The 13,949-nt window shown below is 48.1% G+C and overlaps 1 protein-coding gene across 2 annotated transcripts in view; it reads right to left on the bottom strand.

Annotated features, from left to right (window-relative positions):
- LOC115619077 (zinc finger protein 423-like) overlaps positions 1-13,949 on the bottom strand; it is a 310,682-nt gene that overhangs the window by 281,735 nt on the left and 14,998 nt on the right. The window lies entirely within an intron of this gene.

Genomic DNA, 13,949 nt, shown 5'->3' with positions numbered 1-13,949 from the left:
CAACCGAACCACACAGCTTGGTGTCATCGGCAAACTTGCTGAGGGCGCACTCAATCCCACTGTCCATGTCGCCGACAAAGATGTTGAACAGGACCGGTCCCAACACCAATCCCTGAGGGACACCACTCGTTACAGGTTTCCAACTGGACATCGAGCCATTTACCACAACTCTTTGCGTGCGGCCATCGAGCCAGTTTTTTATCCACCGAGTGGTCCATCTATCAAATTGATGTCTCTCCAATTTAGAGACAAGGATGTCATGTGGGACAGTGTCGAATGCTTTGCACAAGTCCAGGTAGATGACATCAACTGCTCTGCCGCTGTCCATCAGTTCCGTGGCTCCATCATAGAAGGCCACCAAATTGGTCAGGCAGGATTTCCCCTTAGTGAAGCCATGTTGGCTGTCACCAACCACCTCATTGTTTTTCATGTGCCTTAGCATGTTTTCCAGGAGAAACTGTTCCAAGATTTTGCCAGGCACAGAGGTGAGACTGACTGGTCTGTAGTTCCCCGGGTCTTCCACCTTCCCCTTCTTGAAAATGGGGGTTATATTACCCTTCTTCCAGTCATTGGGAACTTCACCTGACTGCCAGGATTTTTCGAATATGATGGACAGTGGCTTAGCAACTTCATTCGCCAGCTCCTTCAGGACCCGTGGATGGATTTCATCAGGTCCCATGGACTTGTGCACGTTCAGGTTCTTAAGATGGTCTCGAACCTGATCCTCTCCTACAGTGGGCCTAAGGTCTTCATTCTCACAGTCCCTGCATTTGCTTTCCAAGACTTGGGTTGTGTGGTCAGAGCATTTGCTGGTGAAGACTGAGGCAAAGAAGTCATTAAGAACCTCAGCCTTCTCCAAATCCATGGTAGCCAGTTCTCCTGATAGCTTCTGGAGAGGGCCTACATTGTCCCTAGCCTGTCTTTTATTTGCTACGTATCTATAGAATCCTTTCCTGTTATCTTTTACATCCCTTGCCAAACTTAATTCTAGCTGGGCCTTAGCTTTCCTAACCTGGTCCCTAGCTTCTCGGGCAATGCTCCTGTATTCTTCCCAGGCCGCCTGTCCTTGCTTCCACCTTCTATAAGCTTCTTTTTTCCCTCTAAGTTTCCTCAGCAGCTCCTTGTCCATCCATGGCAGATTGACTTTCACAGAATCGGGCAACATAACATTCTCATATTGGTATAATCACATCACTAACGAAATCCACTGCAGTGCTGTAGTGACTGAAGCTGTGCAGAGTTTGGGCAGTCCCTTTACTGATTATAAAGGTGGACTTTATCCAGTGCTTTAAGAACCGTATGCCCCATGCCTCTCAGAAACTATAATGAAAAGCTCAGGACTAGCAGTGTCACACCACAGCAGCTGAACTCGGGAAGTTTTGCAGAATTCATACCAGTGGAAAAGTCTGATAGATAGGTACAAACCAAAGTCCTAAAATTACCATCACAGAAATCAGTTGTGCACCCAGAAAGTGAGGTGAGAGATCTCATCTGCCTAATGAGAGCATGGGGGGCAGAAACAGGCTCACAGAAGCAAAAAACAATATCTGTGCACAGAAAGTAGTGAAGGGAAAGGAAGGACAGCACAGAGGGAGGGCCAGGTTGACAAGCTTCTCCCAAAAGAAGGGCAAGTCTTGGGAGCTGGAATAACCAGGCAAGGGTCAAGGCAGGAGGCAGACTGTCTGTCAGCTGGGGCATAAAGTATTGCAAAGGGAAAAAAATAAAAAGGGAAAAAAATAAAAAAATAAAAAAAATAAAAAGGGAAAGGAGGACTTGGCTGGACAAAATCTAATCCTACTACTATTAGGGATTACACGACCTCAGGGTCAGCAGCAAGTTGAAATCAGCTCTACTGCAGCTACCTGTGCCATGCTGAGAGCTAAAACCAGAGCAAACAACAGGCACTTCATCGTTCCTGCCCCTTCCCCACCAAGCCGAGTGAGATACATAGGAGTAGCGAGGCACTTGGGAACCAACTGGGGGGACACTGGCCATCTCCAGGGGACCTTGGCCTAACCTCCATAAATGTTTTGCAGCTTAGAAAGTCATCGGAGCCCACACCTGTCAGCAAGAGAAGCGAGGGTGGCAGGAGAGCCAGCAATCGCCAGCAGACATCTCAGCAGCCCTCCTGCAGCAGCATCTCCAAGGTGCGACCCAGGGAGGAGGAGGCAGACAGACAGACCAGAGGGGCTTTGCTGTATTATTCAGACCACAGGGTTGGTGTGCTCTGGGGAGCTGCAGCTCAGGTATCTGAAGCAATTTAGGTAGAGGCTGGCAGGCATATCGCATATGGACTGAGACTGCAGTGCACCGCTGAGGCTGGAAAGGGTCATACTGGTCCAGCTCTTCTCTTTGCAGCATCGTTTGAGCCCCGAGCGACAGGCAGCACAGGAGCAGGAGGCCACTGCAGTCCCCTCACCCGTTCAGGTGTCTGTCTGTGCATGGCTGCTGGAGGCTCCTCCAACCCCCCCACCATGGACACCTCTGGCTGCCCCCCGGCCTCACCCCACCTCACAAAAATACATAAATTTAAACAAGGCTGGGAAGGAAAAGAAGGGGAGAAAGAAAAAAAAAAGGGGGGGCTCATTTCAGAGTGGTACAAATAAGCAGCTCTGCTGGATGCAGAAGTAACCAGCTGATGCAATTATGCTGGCAGCTGCCAGTAGACCATCTGCCCAGCTCCCAGGTTGCTGTTGTTGCAGTCTCAGCAGGGCTTGCTCCCAGAAGAGTGGGGCCCCGTGGCCAGGAGGGGGCCATCTGCCTGGCCATGGGCTGTTCGTGCCACACACCATGGGGGCTGCCTGGGAGCCAGCCTGCTGCCCCACGGCCTCCAGGGCATGGCCACGTGTGGTGATCACAGCCAGGGTTCAGCAGCCAACATGGGCAGCTGTGCTTTATTTTCTGCAGGGTATTTGCTCACTCTCCCTTGCCTCCACACAAATCAGTTGTGGTTTTGGAGTATCTTTGTGCCTGTATGTGTTAAGGGTTTACTTGGTTTATGGAGGTGTGGGGACACTGAGGAACCGGTGACATCCACCCCATGCCACAGGGCTGCCCTCAAGGCTAAGCCCCGCTTCTATACCCCATGATTTATACCACAGTGAGGGCAATGACTGCCACCTCAACTTCCCTTTTGGTGTGTTTGTCATTAAAACACAAGTAGAAAATGACACTCCAAGGGGAAGGGACAAGTGCTGACAAGGAAACCTGACAAGCCACACAGGTCTGATGACTTTCACTACCATTGCAGGTAAACTACCTTTGCTGAGGCACAGCAGATGATAGATTTGATCTCTCTGAAGTTTTCTCAGTTACACTGAGTCTTCTGCAGAGTACAGTAAGTGCCCTCCATCACCCAGGAGTTGTGCTGGCCATCATCTGAAGCTGGTTTCAGTAACAAGTCTGCTCTCCCTGACAAGGTTTCTACAAACTTGGCAGGCTTGGACTGAAAGAGGCATGAAAAGTGGTGGATTTTTTTTGTCCTTTCTAACCATATCAAGTACGTACTCCCACTGCTGCCCCAGGCTCTGTCTCTGGCCATTCATCTGCCATCAGGGTGCCCAAGTGAACTGGTTTTCATTCTGAATTTCAGCTTCCAATCTATAAGAATTTACACTTTTCCACACCCAAATTAATCGCTATTTAGAAAGGGGTAATAATGCATCCCTACCTGCATCCCTTGCAGGTAGGGATGCAAGGCTGTGCCAGCCTGTCCCACTACCTCCCCACCATCACCAAGTCGCTGGGCACTGAGCACAGCAAAACTTGCCCACAGCCAGTTTCCTGGGTGGTTATGTCAAGGCTAGCAGCTTCTGTAGGGATGCAACCTAAGGGACAAAGTTCTTCCCATCCCTTGCTCCCCCTGGCCGATACCAGCCCTATCCCTGCCCTGTACCTCCCCACAGCTTGGTGCTTTCCTCTCTGGAACTAATGCATCCAACCTGCACTAACAAGGCTGATGAACCCATTATAAAATAGTAACATAATACACAGGTTTAAGTTATCAGACCACACTTACACTTCAGCTTTGATTTAGACAGCATCTGGAAATGTGGGCAGTCACACAGCTGAACTATTAATCACTTGAAATGAATAAAGGGAGCTCTGAGCGCAACCAGGACTGCCCAACCTGCCATGGGCTGCAGCCTCTCCCACAGATGCACCAGTACTGCACGGATTCCCCTGCACAGGCTGCTCAGCAGTTGCTGAAGCCTTTCCAGCCAGTTCCAGGGGTTTCCCCCCTCTTTCACCCTGCCATTGTTTGCAGAGGTTTAGGACCACAGCTACTACCAACCACCACTCCCCTGCCACAGCTGGGGGACACCAGCTCAGACTGAACCACCACATGCACAGATAAGGCAGGCTGCATAAACCCCCATTTCTCCTGGAAAATAGGCTGAAATGCTGCATGTGACCTCAGTATTTAGTGGCCATGTGCAGTGGTGAGGTAACCAACAGCCAAATCCAGCGACATAATATAAGTTATGTTATGCTCTGTAATAAACATCACCTTCAGGCTCTCCTGTGCTGTATATTTTTCAAAGTCTCTTTCCCTTTCCTCCATACCTCTTCCCAAAAGGCAGCCAACAGCAGCAAGAGGCAGGGAATGCTGGAAGCAGAGCCGAGGCATCATGGTGAGCCCAGCATGGGGCCAGGCAGGGACCAGAGCAATGGAAAGCAGCATAATAAATGTAAAACTACAAGAGTGAAACGTTCCTCACTATACTCAGAGAAGGCTTATGCTTACTGCTTCCCTAGCTTACAACAACGCAAGTCTAGAGGTACTCAGGCAAAATAACTCCAATTTCAACATCCATGATTGCTGCCTCAACAAAGATAACATATGAATACCATATATGGCACAGAATATAAGGCAGAGGCACAGGGAAGTGCTCCCAAATTTCAGGATAGTCCTGGGTTCAGCTATAGCAGTCATTTTTTCTCCTTCTTAGTAGTTGGTGCAGTGCTGTGGTCTTGACTTTCAGCCTGGGAACAACGATGATAACACCGATGTTTTTAGTTGTTGCTAAGTAACGTTTACTCCGACCAAGGACTTTCTCAGTCTCATGCTCTGCCAGGGAGGAGGGGAAGCCGGGAGGAAGCAGAGACAGGACACCTGACCCAAACTAGCCAAAGGGGTATTCCATACTATGGCACATCATGCCCAGTATATAAACCGGGGGGAGTTACCTGGAAGGCCCTGATCACTGCTGGGGTCGGGATGGGTATCGGTCGGCGGGTGGTGAGCAATCGTATCCTCTCCCCTTGTTATTTCCCTTATCATTATTATTATTGGTGGTAGCAGTAGTGGTTTTGGATGGTACCTTAGTTACTGGACTGTTATTATCTCAACCCGTGAGAGTTACATTCTTTCGATTCTCCTCCCCATCCCTCCGGGAGCAGGGGGAGGAAGAAGGGGGGGAGTGAGCGAGCGGCTGCGTGGTTCCGAGTTACCAGCTGTGCTCAAGCAACAAGAGTTCTATGTGGTGCCCAACGTGGGGCACAAAGGGTTGAGATAACAACAGATCTGACCAGAGTGTGTCTAATCATATTTGTGATAAGCATTCATTGTTTCGGATTAATAGCCACTCATTACAACGTTGGTTCATTTGCTCTCAGAGTTGTTACGCTTGATCTCAGAGTTGTTACGCTTGATCTCAGAGTTTTAGCATGTCGTACCTTACTTAGAACCAATATTTGCTGTTTTACTGTTTATCGGCTGGGGGGCCTGGGCTAAAGTTCTTGTTTCACTGTACGTCATGGTAATGACTTGTAATACAATAGAATCATCGATCATGAAACTGGTCTGGCTTGCGTTCCCAGTGTGGTCATCACCTCTATACTTTGGGAGGTATATAATGAAATTTTTTAGCAATTACATATTTTTACTTTTCTCCTCGGGGGGTAAGCCTACGAAGGAGGCATTCCCTTACACCCCCCGCTCCCCCACAAGGCTATTTACAGCAGCATTTGAGAGTTCTGAAGGTTTTGGATGGCCTTGGAATACCCTTGAGAACTGTCTGCTGATGGTGCTGGGGATCAGCATGTTGGCACACATACGGAGCGTGCTTTACCCATGGCCATCCCACCCTGGGAACACCCTATTTCGTCTGATCTCGAAACTTAAGCAGTATCGGGTTCAAATCTGGTCTAGGGTTAGATGACGATATAGGAGGACCACCAAGAGATTTTCCCTGAGGCTGGACAGTCATGAGTGGCAGGGTGTGTGGGATAGTATGGGCAAGTATCTAGGACAGTGGGCCCCTCCACTGCTTTGGAACTTCACCCCTGAACAAGTGCAACATCCGGAAAAACTAGTAAAACACTTAAACGAGGTGTGCTGTCGTCCTGGTTATACCAGAGAGGGACAAATCATGGCAACGTGCTGGGGCTTGGCCTATGCCTACAGAGCCCTGCTCAACACTATCCAGCACCTTCAAGGGAAAAAAACAGACAACGCAGCAACTCCAATTCCAAGCACAGGAGCTACACCAACCCCAGTGACAAGCACAGCAGCTACTCAAACCCCGACAGCAACAGACAATGCAGCTACTCCAAGCACTGCAGCTACACCAACCCCAAAGACAAGCACAGCAGCTACTCAAACCCCTACAGCAACAGACAATGCAGCTGCTGGTGTTACTCAACTCCCAAGCACAACAGCTGCACCAACCCGGGAAACAGACACTGCAGCCACTCCAACCCTAGCGGCAGAAACTGCAGCCACTCCAACCACAGTGATAGACACTGCAGGTAAACCAAATGGCCAATTTGTGACAATATCTGTTGCCCCTGTAAGCAAGGGGAAAAGCAAATGAAAGGCACAAAGAGCAACCCCTACAGTGAAGAAAGATGAAGACCCAATGCAATTACTAGAGGAGGCTGCATCTGAACAAGAGTTACTACTACGTGGATCAGAGGAACAGGAAGAAGAAGAAGAGGTGACTTCCCGACCCCGGACCTTGACCAAGCTGCAGAATATGCAAAAAGATTTCACCTGTCTTCCAGGGGAGCACATTGTCACCTGGTTGTTCCGATGCTGGGACAACGGGGCCGACGGTCACGAACTAGAAGGTAGGGAAGCCAAGCAGCTGGGATCACTTGCTAGGGAAGGAGGAATTGACAAAGCAATTGCACAAGAGGAAAGAACTCTCAACCTTTGGAGGTGGCTCTTGGCAGCTGTGAAGGAAAGGTTTCCCTACAAGGACGATCTTATGAGTCGCCGAGTCAACTGGATCACGATAGAGAGAGGCATCTAGTCGCTGAGGGAATCAGCCATTCTAGAGATGATCTATCGTAGGCCGGATGCCAGGAATGCATCTGTAGATCCAGATGAAGTCGAATGTACACAACCCATGTGGCAGAAACTTACACGGAGTGCACCATCATCATATGCCCACTCACTGGCATCAATGACCTGGAATGACGGAATATCACCAACAGTGGATGAACTGAATCGTCAACTCCGAGAGATGGAAGACAATCTCACTCCTTCCATCATTTCAGCCGTGGAAAAACTGTCCCAGGAGTTCAAACAATTGAGAGACGATTTATCCGATCTATCCAGCTCCCCACGTCTACCAACCCATGTCTCAGCTATTAACAGAAGGCGCCCTACTGCTCGAGAGAGAAAATATAGGAGGTACACGCCACGGGCCACCCTATGGTTTTACCTGCAGGATCACGGAGAAGACACGAGAAAGCGGGACAGAAAACCTACCTCAGCTCTGGAGCAACGGGTGAGTGAACTGAAGAGGATGACCCTCCCATGAGAGTTGCTGCTCCAGTCTCTGGTGAGCAGTTTCCCAGATGGAGTGGAAGAGCTGATTTTACTCCAGCTCCTGTGATAAGAAATACTAATCCCTTTCTACAAGACATAAGAGGACAATCTTATGATCACTATTAGAGGGGCCCTGCCTCCAGCCAGGTGGAGGAGAGGGACAATCGGGTTTACTGGACTGTGTGGATCAGATGGCCTGGCACATCAGTCCCACAGAAGTATAAGGCTCTAGGAGATACCGGTGCACAGTGTACCCTGATGCCATCAAGTTATCAAGGGATGGAACCCATTTGTATTTCTGGAGTGACAGGAGGATCCCAAGAGTTGACTGTACTGGAGGCTGAAATCAACCTGACTGGGAGAAAGTGGCAAAAGCACCCCATTGTGACTGGTCCAGGGGCTCCATGGCATGGACTATCTCAGGAGAGGGTACTTCAAAGACCCAAAAGGGTATAGATGGGATTTGGTATCACGGCCTTGGAGACAGAGGAAATTAAGAAGCTGTCTACCTTGCCTGGTCTCTCAGAGGATCCTTCTGTTGTGGGGTTGCTGAAAGTCAAAGAACAACAAGTGCCAATTGCGACCACAGCAGTGCACCGGCAGCAATACCGCACCAACCGAGACTCCCTGATTCCCATCCATAAGCTGATCCGTCGACTGGAGAGCCAAGGAGTGATCCGCAAGACCCCCTCGCCCTTTAATACCCCGTATTTCGCTTTTACTTTGAGAGGCATCCGGTACACTTGGAACCGACTGCCCCAGGGGTGGAAACACAGCCCTACCATCTGCCATGGACTGATCCAGACTGCACTGGAACAGAGGCAAGCTCCTGAACACCTGCGATACATTGCTGACATCATCGTGTGGGGCAATACAGCAGAAGTTTTTGAGGAAAGGAGGAAGATAATCCAAATCCTGCTGAAGGCCAGTTTTGCCATAAAACAGAGTAAGGTCAAGGGACCTGCACAGGAGATTCAGTTTTTGGGAATAAAATGGCAAGATGGACATTGCCACATCCCCACAGATGTGATCGACAATATAACAGCAATGTCTCCACCAACTAATAAGAAAGGAACACAAGCTTTCTTAGGTGTTGTGGGGTTCTGGAGAATGCACATCCCAATTTACAGTCTGATTGCAAGCCCTTGGACCAGTCCGGACCGGGCCAGACGTGAAAAAAGTCCTCTACGCCGTAGCCGTGGAGAATGGTCCTACCTGGAGTCTCTGGCAGAAAGCTCCAGGGGAGACTCGAGGTCGACCCCTCGGCTTTTGGAGTCAGGGATACAGGGGAGCCGAGGCCGGTGATTGGCACAGAAGCACAGCTCCTCCTGGCACCCCGGTTGCCTGTGCTGGGCTGGATGTTCAAAGGCAGGGTCTCCTCTACACATCATGCAACCGATGCTACATGGAGTAAGTGGGCCACACTAATTACACAACGAGCTCGAATAGGAAATCCCAGTCATCCAAGAATTTTAGATGTCATCATGGACTGGCCAGAGGGCAAAGAATTTGGGATGTCACCAGAAGAGGAGGTGACGCATGCTGAAGAGGCCCCACCATATAATGAACTGTCAGAGAGTGAAAAGCAATATGCCTTGTTTACTGATGGGTCCTGCTGTATTGTGGGAAAGCATCAGAGATGGAAGGCAGCTGTGTGGAGTCCCCTGAGACAAGTTGCAGAAACTGCTGAAGGAGAGGGTGAATCGAGTCAGTTTGCAGAGGTGAAAGCCGTCCAGCCGGCCTTGGACATTGCTGAATGAGAAAAATGGCCAGTACTTTATCTCTATAATGACTCATGGATGGTGGCAAATGCCCTGTGGGGGTGGTTTCAGCAATGGAAGCAGAGCAACGGGCAACGCAGAGGTAAACCCATCTGGGCTGCTGCGCTATGGCAAGATATCACTGCTCGGGTGAGAACCTGGTGGTGAAGGTACGCGATGTAGATGCTCATGTACCCAAGAGTCGGGCCACTGAGGAACACCAGAACAACCAGCAAGTGGATAAAGCTGCTAAGATTGAAGTGGCTCAGATGGACTTAGATTGGCAACATAAGGGTGAATTATTTTTGGCCTGGTGGGCCCATGACACCTCAGGCCATCAAGGCAGAGATGCAACATACAGATGGGCTCGTGATCGAGGGGTGGACTTAACAATGGACACTATTGCCCAGGTTATTCACGAATGTGAAACGTGCTGCAATTAAGCAAACCAAGGGGTTAAAGCCTCTCTGGTATGGACGATGATGGCTGAAGTATAAGTATGGGGAAGCCTGGCAGACTGACTCTATCACACTCCCAGTGACCTGCCAAGGCAAGCGCTATGTGCTTACCATGGTGGAAGTAACCACCGGATGGCTGGAAATATATGCTGTGGCCCACTCCACTGCCCGGAACACTATCCTGGTCCTTGAGAAACAAGTCTTGTGGCGACACGGCACCCCAGAGAGAAGTGAGTCAGACAATGGGACTCATTTCCGGAACAACCTTATAGACACTTGGGCCAAAGAGCATGGCATTGAGTGGGTATATCACATCCCCTATCATGCACCAGCCTCTGGGAAAATCGAACGGTACAATGGACTGTTAAAAACTACCCTGAGAGCAATGGGTGTTGGGACTTTCAAACACTGGGATACACATTTACCAAAAGCCACCTGGTTAGTCAACACCACGGGATCTGCCAACAGGGCTGGTCCAGCCCAATCACAACTTTTACGTACTATAGAGGGGGATAAAGTTCCTGTAGTGCACATTAAGAATTTCTCAGGGAAGACAGTCTGGGTTATTCCTGCTTCAGGTAAAGGCAAACCCACTTCTGGGGTTGCTTTTGCTCAGGGACCTGGATATACTTGGTGGGTAATGCGGGAAGATGGGGAAGTCCGATGTGTACCTCAAGGGGATTTAATTTTGGGAGAAAACAGCCAATGAACTCAATTGTATGCTGTTGCCCGCTATATAACACTTTTATAGCCCACCAGCTAGATATCTTCAGGTTACCAGCAACTGACCCTGACTTCCCTCCGATCATCACCTCAACAAAGAATGAACTTTGAGGAAACCAGATGAGCTCAGCAGTGACCAGACGAGTTTGGCGGTGTCATCAGCAGGCAACAACCCAACACCACGCACCGTCCCTCCTGCCCTGAAAGACTGTTACAAGAGATGGAGCCTGACATCATGGACTGGATGAATTCAGCAACTTTATAGGGATTGGCCCATGGACTAAGGAATGATATATATGAGACAAAAGCAATATGGTATATTGAAAAATGTGGGATCTGAGCATGTCGTGAATGGTATGGAATAAGGGGTGGATACTGTCCTGGGTTCAGCTATAGCAGTCATTTTTTCTCCTTCTTAGTAGTTGGTGCAGTGCTCTGGTTTTGACTTTCAGCCTGGGAACAATGCTGATAACACTGATGTTTTTAGTTGTTGCTAAGTAACTTTTACTACGACCAAGGACTTCCTCAGCCTCATGCTCTGCCAGGGAGGAGGGGAAGCCGGGAGGAAGCAGAGACAGGACACCTGACCCAAACTGGCCAAAGGGGTATTCCATACCATGGCACATCATACCCAGTATATAAACTGGGGGCAGTTACCTGGAAGATCGAGATCACTGCTGGGGTCAGGCTGTGTATCTGTCGGCGGCTGGTGAGCAATTGTATCCTCTCCCCTTGTTATTTCCCTTATCATTATTATTATTGGCGGTAGCAGTAGTGGTTTTGTATGGTACCTTAGTTACTGGACTGCTCTTATCTCAAACTGTGGGAGTTAGATTCTTTCAATTCTCCTCCCCATCCCTCCAGGAGGGGGGGGGGGGAGGAAGAAGGGGGGAAGTGAGCGAGCAGCTGCGTGGTTCTGAGTTACCGGGTGGGCTTAAACCACGACAAGGATGTAAATGGTTAACACTGCCCACTAGAAGTCCTTCTCATGATAAAGATTCAAGGGATAAATAGGGTTAAAATTACTTAAGCTGAAATCTCGTTTTCCTGCAGTGATACAGGCTGCTGTCAAAAGAGTGTAAAGAAGACAAGGGATTGATGAATTTTTCTTTACAAGGAAAAATAACAGTTCTGATAAGGCAGAAAAATTTGTAGTGCTCCCTCTCTATAGGAAGGAAATTCTTCTAAGGCTTTGTTGGCACTGTCCCTGTGCTTCCTTCACTCTGTTTTTTGTCCTTGGGTCCACAGTGGCAGAAAGGCCATGCAGGAGGACCCAACAGATGGCATCACCACCAGCTCCTGCTCATCCCTTGGTTCTCAGGCTAGGCAAGTTGCCTCCACAGCACCCATGAAGCGCAGGGGCCAAGGCCAGGCAGCGATTCATCATATTTCACAGATCGGAATAAGAAGCTATTTTATGATTTTTATATGCCTTCAAATAATATTCTCATTGATGTAGTTACCAAGCATAAACTAAGAGCTCTGTAATCTCTAAACACAATACTTATTTTTTTCCAGAAGGGTGAAAGTGAGGAGAGCAGAACGTAAAAACCAAAACAAAAACATATGTTTCTTGTGGGATCTGCACTACGGATGAAATGCAAAGCAAGTCTCCCTCTCCCTAGAGGGTCTTTTTTCAAGAGGGAGGATAATAATAATATAGCAATAATAAGCACTTATATAGTGCTTTACATTTTCAAAGCGCTGTGTAAACATCAACTAATGGGACACAGTAGAATAAGCAGTGTCTAAAATTAGTTTACGTACTGCATTATATTTTGCTACAAAGTGGCTGTTTTTAAAATTAAATTCCCCCACGTATTTATACTTGTGCAAATGAATTTTCTGTAAAGCAGCATGACAAAAACATTTTTTTGTTATACTCTACAACCTGCATATTTCCAAATTCTGGCTGAAAGCAAATTGTTTAGACAGTTTCATAGACACAAAATGCATTTTGTTTCATAAGAAGGATAGGTGTGCTAACTCCTTAGGGTGATATATCAATACACCTAGAGGAACATGCCAGTGTTTTCCAAGAGAAAGTCACATACAAGTATTTAACCAAAGGAAGTTTTTAAGAGAGAAACTAAGAAATACAGAGAGCTGTTACTATTGCTACTTTGCAGACAGAAGAGAAAGGCAACTAGCACCTCTCTCTGCAAGGGATTGCCTGGCAAGGACAAAAGTCCCTACACCGCATCTATAAAGCAAGCATCGCTTTCTAGTTTTCCCTGTTAATTCTATTCTATAAAACATCTTCTAGAATAGGAAGAAGAAACAACCACAAAACAAACACAAATATTATGACCTGAATGGTAACATTGGTGTTCCATTTCACTTTTACCTATCCAGCGTCTTGCAGCATTTAATAAATTCACTCTACTCTCCAAGGGACAAATGTTATACCCTCCTTGCATACAAACAAGATGGAAAATATTGAGAGAAGGAAATATAAAATTGATTCATGTGCATTCACGCAGAGCTATAGGAGAGGCAGAAGAGACGGCAGGAGGGGAGAAATCTGACTCCGAGTCTCTTCTAACAGCCTGTAGTATCAGCCTATTTTGCAAACTTTTCATTCTTTATTATCAATAATTTGCTTTATAGTAAACATGGGTGCTTCTGGTGTGAGCCACAGCCCAGCGTGCTACATCCACGTAAGCACAGAATTAAAAGGCTACAGAAAACTTAAGTGATTAAGTTGGGGTTTTTCCTGATATTTGAAAAGTCATGGCAGTCAGGTGAAGTTCCTGATGACTGGAAAAAGGGAAATATAACCCCCATTATCAAGGTGGTGAAAACGGAAGACACAGGGAACTACAGACCAGTCAGTCTCACCTCCGTGCCTGGCAAAATCTTGGAGCAGATACTCACGGAAAGCATGCTAAGGCACATGAAAAACAACAAGGTGGTTGGTGACAGCCAACATGGCTTCACTAAGGGGAAATCCTGCCTGACCAATTTGGTGGCCTTCTATGATGGGGCTACTGAACTGATGGAGAGGGGCAAAGCAGTTGACGTCATCTACCTGGACTTGTGCAAAGCATTCAACGCTGTCCCACATGACATCCTTGTCTCTAAACTGGAGAGACATCAATTTGATGGATGGACCACTCGGGGGGTAAAGAACTGGCTGGATGGCTGCACAAAAAGAGTTGTGGTCAACAGATCAATGTCCAACTGAAGACAGGTAACAAGTGGTGTCCCTCAGGGATCGGTGTTGGG

This window comes from Strigops habroptila, chromosome W (genome assembly GCF_004027225.2).
Source record: "Strigops habroptila isolate Jane chromosome W, bStrHab1.2.pri, whole genome shotgun sequence".
Lineage (NCBI taxonomy): Eukaryota > Metazoa > Chordata > Aves > Psittaciformes > Psittacidae > Strigops > Strigops habroptila.
This window is presented reverse-complemented; position numbering and strand designations above follow the sequence as displayed.